Below are 10044 nucleotides of genomic sequence, written 5' to 3'. Positions count from 1 at the left end.
TAGAAAAACTTCATTTTTGGGACCAGACTTTTTTTTACCCCAAATTTGTCCGTGGTCGGAATCTGATTTTGTGTCCGGATTTTAGACTTTTTGGTGTCAGATCTAAGGCAAACCAGTATGAACTGCAAACAGACAGATGAGCCTTCGCAAAAAGTAGGATAAGATGTCTCCATACAAAAATAATGGCTCCGTTTAGCAAAAAAAAAATAAAAAAGTCCAACTTTTACCCTTCTGCTCATGTGCAAATCAAACAGCCAATGAAAATCGATGTTTCTAACACCACTAGACGGTATGTTATTGAAAGATGACCGGGGATTTGGTGTTTTCGAGTCTATTCAGAAATAGCCTTCAAAATGTGTTTCTTACTCGAATTTTAGGCAAAAATGACAAAAAGCTCCAGGGGTTAATGTGTTAAACAGTCCATTTTGATGACGTCACAAAATTTGAATATTCCTTGCATATTTAATCACTTGTGCATCGACATTGCACATAAATTACAAATTTAGCAATTCCCTGACGATTTGTAAAAAAAAAATAACAAAATTCTTGTTAAGAATGACGAAGCATATATACAGTTCATTACGTTCCAGGGTCTATGAACAGTGTCTGTACAAATTTCCTACTGCTAAAATTTTCTCATATGCGTTTCCGTGTACCATTATCCATTGTAAATTCCAATAATTAACAACACATGGTTTCAGCATGCCTATAACTTTTACTTCAGATTTTGTGAATATCAAAAGAAACATATGAAAAATACCTTTATAAAGATTTTTAAGCTGAACGCATGTACAATTTTGTAGCCCTTCAATTTCTAGCTAATAATGTGGACATTATTTACTGGCCAACTGATTGCGTCTAATAACACCGCCAAGCCTAGCAAACATGTTGGCGGCTTTCGCTTTTTTGTCCATTAAATTACGGGAATCTTTTATCAACCATCGCATTGGTTGTGTATGCAGTTAAAGAAGAAACACGTCAGCCATTGTTTGAGTAACAGTTGTATTCAGAATTAATTGAAGATAATCACAAAGTCAGCTTACTGGCTTTACTCATGGATCAGGTAACATTTCCAATAATATTTATTTTGGCATAACACTTCAAGAATCTGGTGAAAATGTGAAATTTCAGAAGCCATGCCATGGTTGTATTTGATTCGATTGCATATGCGAACTCTTCCCCCAAATGAAAATAAACATTTTACACACTATTTCTCATACTTTAAAAAAAAATATTTTTCCAGGTACAAGAAAAATACATGTACATGTATTTAAAATTTCAGGAACCATGCCATGATCATATTATCGAATTCATACACAGTCTTTTTCCCAAAATGATAATAAATTTTGTATACACTATTTCACGTACTTTAAAAAAATATTTTTCTTGGTACAAAAAAAATACACGTACATGTATTTAAAATTTCAGGAACAATTCCACGATCCTATTATATTTGAATTCATACATGATCTCCTCCCCAAAATGATAATACATTTTTTATACACTATTTTACGTACTTTGAAGAAGAAAAAAAAATCATGTGCAAATGAATATATGATATTTCGGGAGCCACGCCACAACCGCATTATATCCGAATTCGCATTATCATGGGGCACGTTATAGCAGTGTCACACTGTATATACCAAACTTGCTTCAGAATCAAAGTTTAGCAGATTAAACTCACTCTGGGGCACAACACACTCTCACCCCCACCCCCTTTTTGTAAATTCACCTCACTTTCATGGCCTGAAATCATATAACATACCTGACTTAGACCACTCGGCCATTCGGGGCCCCACTGGCAAAAATAGTCACATTGACTTTTATACAGTTTGGCATTTATGTTAGGTGTTTTCGTTTAGCTCGTTAGTTTCTTTGACACCATTGTGTATAGTTATGAAGCTTGATTGGAGTACTGATCATAGGGGGCACTATTCATCATGGTTAAAAGTAGGTCATAGTGACCTACTTTTGCACAGCTTACAATGTTTTTGCAATTTAGCTCATTTTCTGGGACACTGCTGTCGAGTCCTACAATTTTATGGAGGTATTGATGCTTCAGTGTAATACTTACAGTGGGTAAAAGTAGGTAATAGTAGCCTATGATTTACACTCCTGTGATTATGTTAGGTTTTGTATGTTACTCATTTTCTTGTAAACTGTTGCGTGTATATAGTTGCATAGTTTGAAGCGATAATTGTTTTAATGATGCAAAATTTTGTAGAATAATGTTGAATAATTAGTCTGGTAAAATATCAAAGTGCCTTCTTTTATGGTCAGTGTAAAACATAAACATTAAGATTGATGTTAGTGTTGTCTAGTGTCAAAATAAATTGTTCACTGCAAGGGATAGAATCTGTTCTGTTTGGGGTATGAATTGAATTTTAATTAGGATTCACTTGCTAACAGTAACAGACAATGGTACAGTATCAATATTATGTCATATAGCATTATGTGATAGGTTTGATATGAACTATAGAATATTTTAGGAAATTTTCCATTTGCAGTAGGTGTCATAAAGTGATATTTTTCAAGAATAGTTATTAATAAAGGCAGACTGGGAAAATTTTCTGATTTCTGTGGAACTGGTAAGAATTCTGGTGGGTAAAGTAGTCATCCTGATTGGCTAAGCTAAACAAAGATGTGTGTTCCTAGATGGAATTCAGGGTTTTTAGAATAGCTCCTCTGGTAGAATTAAGCACTCTGAGGTTTCATGCAGAAAGGGGAAGCTGGCTCCGAGATCAGTAGAAAATACTCACCTCATTAAAGAATTAGTCCTTGGGATAAGGAGGTCTGAATATTTGAGACCTGTGTCCAGAGAAATGATGTAGGGAATTCTCTGATGATATCAAGCAAGGGTTGGGAAAGGCACAGAGGGAAAGAAAATAGCTCTAAATATCTGAATGTACAGTGAGAAAGAGAGCACAGTCCACGGCAAAGATTTAGTGACCTGAGATGATAAACTGCTACTGAAGTGGGATGAATGCACGTACACCAAGCCTGAGTGTTGTCTGTCACTCAGTCATGTAATGAAATTTGTTCTATCAGTACCAGAATGGCTAATTGAATTTTACATAATTTTGTAACTCCATTTTTGAGAGAACATCAATCATTCACATGTTATTTTTATTAATGTAATTGATTAAATTGTTGTATTTTACATACAGGAGCTTATGCTATTATATTCTATATCTTTGCTTAGCTCCCTGTTATTCCATACCTTAATTTCATATTTTAAGTTATTAATTACTCAGTCTGGGCGATAACACTGCGGTCCATGATCTCCTTTGATAACAATAAATGAAAAACCTTAAGGAATGGTGGGAGATCTCACGCCATCATTCCACAACACCTAATCACAATTGTAATTGTGACATGTATAGCTTCAATGACCTACTGTGTTAGGGTTAGACAAAACTAATTTGCATGGTCATGTGATTATGCAAGGTTTTCGCAAAGAAGGCAACATATAACATGCTGTGGATACTTTGTTTACTTTTCTGGTAAGTTCCAGATTTAAAACATACCCATCAAAGAACAAGACATGAGAAAGCAGTATTTATTTTGCAACCAGATATTACTGGGGTGCCAGTCATCCTTTTCTTCATACCCCACCACAAGCCAGAGCATATTATCATAGCTGCCAACCTTCCAGGCTCATAATTAGTGAAAATAGGGATAAAAAGTCGTGAATTTGGACATGAATTCGTGAAAATACCATGACAATAACTCCATCCACTCTGACCACTCCGACCGTCAATACTACACTTTATCAAGTTCGCAAAATAAATGGATGGACAGACAGATGAACTATATAACTGCATAATAATTATGCAGTTATATAGTTCATCTGTCTGTCCATCCATACCAATTTAGTTTCTGCACTGCAACTCACATTGTCCTCCATCTACAGTTATTAAATTTTGTGCATGACTGACACTTGGAAGACAAAAAGATATTAAAAAAAGTGGTTTCTCTGCTGTAACTTGAGTCCTGCATCATTAACATTTACTAGTCTTGGGTGACAGTTGGCGTAAAAAAAACAACCTTGATTTTGGAGTGAGAAAAGGTCACAAAAACAAATGGTTTCTACACAGTACCACACAAAAACAAATGGTTTCTACACAGTACCACACAAAAACAAATGGTTTCTACACAGTAACACACAAAAACAAATGGTTTCTACATAAATTGTACATCAGGTACCACATCCAAACTTTGTGGATTTCTACATAAATTGTACATCAGGTACCACATCCAAACTTTGTGGACAAATGGCACATTGGGAAAAGGAAGAAGCCAAGTGATATTTGTCATCAAAAGGTCAATGGGCAAGTTCGGTTACGGAAAGAATAAAAATGGTTTCTGCATAAAATTTAAGTCATCTTAGATGAGGACTGTTAAACAGAGTATTCACGGTACATGTATTCCCAACTGGGATGCCCTCAGATTTCATCATTCTGAGCTCAGCTGGTTACTCATCATCCATCCATTAGTACAAGGTTGTCTTTGCTGTTTCTCATAAAATACTGGGCGATCTGTCATGAAACTTTACATATGCATTCAACTCGAAGTCTGGTTTACCTTCCATAGAAATGGTATCCTGTGGACATTATTGCCATATTGGTTGTTTTAAATAGGGGTTTTTTTTGTGACAAGATTTCATAAATGAAAAAAGTGTGAGATCAGATTCCATTTAGATGCTACTGTGGATATCTTAAAATCGTATTGCTCCTTCACCTGAATAAGTAGTTGTATTATGGGGTTTTCACTTAAAAAAATAGACTTCATTTGATCTCTTGTTTGTTTTGGTGTTTTACACAACAGCAACACAGGTAGCTTGTTTAGTAGTGTAAAGTACCACAAATAATTTGGTACTGCAATATTTTTTAACATAATGCAATATTATAGTATACTGCAACTATATTGGGGACCAACATTTGATGTTTTGGGTCAGGGGCCAGAAAAATGATCTTGCTCTGATTTCTAGCAAAATAATATATCCATTATATTATCTGACAAAATTAATTATCTTGAGATAAAAAGAAAATGAGATAGCTCAAAAGAAAATCTTGCCCTTGCCCCCCTCCAAAAGTTATATGTTGTTGTAGGGTTTAACGCCATTTTTCAGCACACGATACATGGCGGCCAGTATTAATGGTGGAGGAAGAACCCCGTAAAGAACCACCAACCCACGAGAAGCTACTGGCAAGCTTTCTCACACACCCACATTGGCTGGATCCGAGACTCGAACCGACGCAGACAGAGGTGAGATGGCAGTGATCCGTAACAGAGAGCGCTTTAGACCACTTGGCCACTCGGGGCCCCCTCTAAAAGTTATATGGTTAGTACCTTATAGTAAATGAATTTGCTATGCATGTATTAAAATGTTGTGCAAGTTGTAATGTAAAAATTGTTACTGAAGTGGGATGAATACGCGTACACAAAGCTTACACACCGTGAAAGACATTTTGCTGACATTCGAGAGCTTTTTTGATAATAAGTATTCACTCTGAAGCCTACAGTTCACTGCCTCTGCTATTGATGTAATATGCATGGGAACTTTAAGTACGGTGCCAGCATTTGGTGAAGATATTTATCAGGAAGGACCAGTGAAAATAATACAGACTTATTCAACAATTGAGAATATATTTAGTGTTTTTGAGAGATTATGTAAATTTCAAACAGAAAACAACTGTTGGCCTGAGAATCTTAGGTCATTTTGCAGTCTTACAAAGGTATACATTTGGATGATACATAAACATACACTAGTACGTAAAAAACATTTTTTCCCAGGATTTGACTCAAATATCGTTCACAGCATCCCATATGGCAATGACATTGCCATATGTGACATGTGTCAAAAATGTGATTAAACGATTGTAAATATAATTTTACATTTATTTGCAATGTTCAAAATTAATTTGTGGCAAATACAACTGTTATGTAAGAAGAAAAAAAGTTTTTGAATTATTTGTTTTAAAAAAATGAAAACATGCCATTAATATCATTAAATTTGTAACAAGATTCCTTGGGAATTTCCATTGACTCCTTACTAACTAAAACTACCAAAGTATTGGCACAATTATGAAGTACCATGGTACATACCACCAGAAAAAATACTGCGATATACCTCTTGTTTAGTGACAAAGAAATCTAAGTAAAGTGCCTTGACTAGGGACACACCAAGGTAGCTAATATCATGGGCTAATAAAATTGTAGAGTTTTAACCCATGCCCTTTCAGAAACAATTCCAGGGCACTAAATACTCAGCCTCTGCAGCACATTTATATCAACTGAAAATGACGTTGATCTGACTGGCGGCCACCATAAGCTTCTCGCTATGGCTACTTCCCAAAGTGGATTGCTCCAGCACCACGTGCTTTTTACTAAAAGATATTCTTTTGTCAGAAATGAAATTTGTACCAACCTGACATCAATATGGCCAATATGGGGTCCATCTGTAAATTGTTGTTATTGTGACCTCCTCTGAATGAATAGTCATTGCAACATGTTTTGGGGTATTTTTCAACAAATTTTTATATGATAAAATGAAATTGGTGCTAATCAGATCTCTAGTATGACCATAACAGGAGCCATCTTCAAAATCTTGTTACTGTTGCACTAAACAATATCATGTTTATTGGTTGAAGGGTAAATTTGTAATAATATAGGTATGAGGTATAATAGAGGTAAGGATGTTACATGAATGTATCCTTGCATATGGTAGGCCTTATGAAACATCAGTTTTGTGCAGCAAAAGTATGTGCCAGTTGGGTTTTGAGATTTAAGTTCAAGGTCAGTTATTGGTTGCTGTCGAGCATGAATTTTGATTGGGAACATTTGGCAATTCTCAAAGTTTGCATAAATAAATTCAAATACTAGTTCAAAACCTTTCATTATTTGCGTTACTTATGGATTATTTAAATATTCCAGGTACCAAATAGTTTGATGTATTATTTTGGCTTACTCTGGGAAAAACGTCAACAGTTTTTAAACTATTCTTATTAAGGAAGAAATTAATTTACTGAGATTGAAGTTCGCAAAAGACAATGTAAACAACGTTTTTCATTTGGTCTAATGACATTTAGAGAGATGTATGTTATGTTCATGTATGTTTATTAATAATTACATGTCAGGGTAACAGAGTAAGAATTACTGTTCATCTATTAAAGGTGTAGGACACACACACACACCCACAAAAGAAAGAGTGGACATAATCCCCTCCCCAGTCAAAGTTTTTAAACTTGTTTAAACCGTCATAAATGTACTTATCTATTTTGAAATGGGATAAGGAAAAGCAAGAAATGAAGCCATAGCATGCCCCCTATTTAATGTTTATCAATAAAATTATGACTTGGCTTATATGTACTTCCCAAAATAAAACAATAATGGTCAAATACATTAAACTCTGTACTTATTTCATCTTTATACAAGTAATTATCTATTTCCAATGGATGCACCGTCCCACAGCTCTCATGGTGTCACCTTGGACTTAAGGCCATGTGGATGCAATTATTCATTTGATAAAAACTATCATTAGACATATTAATCTTTGTTATAACCCACACAATGTGCTTCTTTTATCTGCTCAAGGGAAGCCAACACAAATGGTCAAGGGGCCCAAGCACGAAGACATAAATTTTTGATGGTTTAAAAAGTTTTTAAAGGGCTTAACATAAACCGGGGAAGGGATTATGTCCCATCTTTCATTTTGCGCAGGGGATTTTGTCTGTATTCAATTGATTAGTATGTTACCTACATTTGAACAAGCTTTGCAACTCGCATTGGACTTCTTACATCTATTCTACCACAAAATACACCTAAACCCAAAACATTTAGATCATTCTCATTCCCAATTTGTTTTCTGGACTTTCCAGCTTTTGATTTCTTACTGAAGGTTTAGCACTACTGTATACATGTACATTTTCAAAATGTTAGCTTTGCTTACGTTTATTTGATTTGAAAGATGCCACAACAGTCCAAGAAAACAAAGATAAACTGGTTACATATGATTATGTTTTAACTTTAATATTTCTATTTATTTATACTCATGCCAATACCTTTGTTTACTTCGCTTTTAATACGTTGTTGACTAGATCATGCCTTCTCCCAACACACCGAGGCATTCTTTTTTTTTTTGGGAGGGTGCTCTCTCCTCTTTTGATCTTTGCAGACCAGATAGGGAGGCCCTCCTGCTCTAATTGTAAGTGTTTGCTATATTTATATTTTTCCAATTTGGTACACTTTTTGTATATATATATTTTTTGTAATGATTTTTTTAAAAAATTTTGTTTATTAATATATATATTTTTTTTAATTGTTTTTTTTATATTAATTTTTTATGTATATTTTTAATCTAAATATTCATCCATCGCTAAAAAGGCTTCTTCTGCCATCATTCGTTCTTCTTCTGACTTCTATTTTCCTTCCTTCTAATTGTCTCTTTCTCTTCTTTGCTCTAGGGTTCCTGTAACTGGCGTTGAGTTTGGGGAGTTGGGTATCTGATTTTCTCGTGCAGGTTATTTGCTCTGCGATAACTGTTGATGATTTAGTTTGTAGAGTTTCTTCTTGTCGTTGTTGCTGGTGCTGTTGACATTGTTGATTTGGAAATTGACAGTTTTGCAGTTTTACTGTTGCTTGCTGTTCTTGTATTTTTATTGTCGTTGGATTTTCTTTCGATTGTCCCTTTTTCCGTTCTAGTATTTTGTTGTTGTAGTGGCTTCCCTTGTTTAGGGTTTTGTTCTTTTATTTGCTCCTCTTGTTGTCTTTGTTGTTGCTGTTGTACTTTTTGCCCTTGATTTGAAGTTGGGTTTTCTTGCTGTTATTGGTTTGTACAGTCTGTTCCGTGTGGATTCGTTCCTCTTCTCGCTGTTGGCTTTGTTGTTGTTGTTGTATTGTAGGTTGCCTTTCTACTCCTTGTTCATCTACTGATACTTGTTGTTGTTGTTGTCTTTGTATTCCCCTTGCTGTCTCTTGATTTTGGGTGCATTTGTGTGTTGTATGTCCGGTCTGTTGACATCTACTGCACTTTCTGTAATATACACCCTCTGTACCATGATTTGGTATATAAAAAAAACATGTAGAAGAACGCTCTTTTTACTTCCATTAGCTTAGTTTTCTCTATTTCCAGAATTGTATTGCAGTTGTATATGGATGTCGAAGATATTGTTTCCAGTTGTGACGAGATAACTTTTATCTTCAATTTCTCTTCAAATTTTTGGACTGTAGCCTCAAAAAGTATTTCTAATGGAATGTCAGATAGGTGTAACTCTCCAGTTTGCATTTTTATCTTTCGCAGAATTGGAGTAGGTTCTTTGATTAACGCTTTTCCTCCAGCAATCTGAAATTCTCCGTAGGGTAGTACTGGTTTTGTCCCCCTTGGGCGCACAATAAACCCTTGATATCCCTTCTGGTTTACTGAGTAGATTTTGTTCAAGCAGTCTGGGTATTGGACTTTAATTGCTATCATAACTGAGGCTACTCCCTTTACTCTATCTCTCGATAATCCTAACATGTCTATCTCTTGGGCTCCTTTTTTGTACGTACATTCCAAACAAGATCCATCATTTGTTTCTATCCGTCTAGTGTTTAAGTATTTTTCTAATTCCCTTATCTCTTTGTTCACTCTGTGTATCGCCATTTTTCCTCGTGCGTCTTGTGCTTGTGAAGATATTTCCATTTTATATGTTCAATTTTTTTTTTCTCAGTTTGTAAAGTTTTTCCATCAATGTGATTTTTGACTCTTCTGTTGAAGCATTTGTGCAATGATTTGCAGGTATCTGTCTTAAAGCAGTTTCTCAGTTACAGCGAGCTTCAAGATAACCGTTTTTCAAGGAAGGAAACAAACAGAAGGCTTTTTCAAGACATTCGACCAGGGCGGGTATCAGACCCACAACCTTTGGATTACGAGTCGGATGCTATATGAACGGAGCTGCTACAGTTACGGCAGTGATTCTCAAACTGTGTGCCGCGTGAGATTTTTAGGTGTGCCATGGGAGTTTTGAAAAATATTTAAAATTGCTAACGTTTTGAAACCTTGAA

This window comes from Sinohyriopsis cumingii, chromosome 7 (genome assembly GCF_028554795.1).
Source record: "Sinohyriopsis cumingii isolate HCF-2022 chromosome 7, ASM2855479v2, whole genome shotgun sequence".
Lineage (NCBI taxonomy): Eukaryota > Metazoa > Mollusca > Bivalvia > Unionida > Unionidae > Sinohyriopsis > Sinohyriopsis cumingii.
This window is presented reverse-complemented; position numbering follows the sequence as displayed.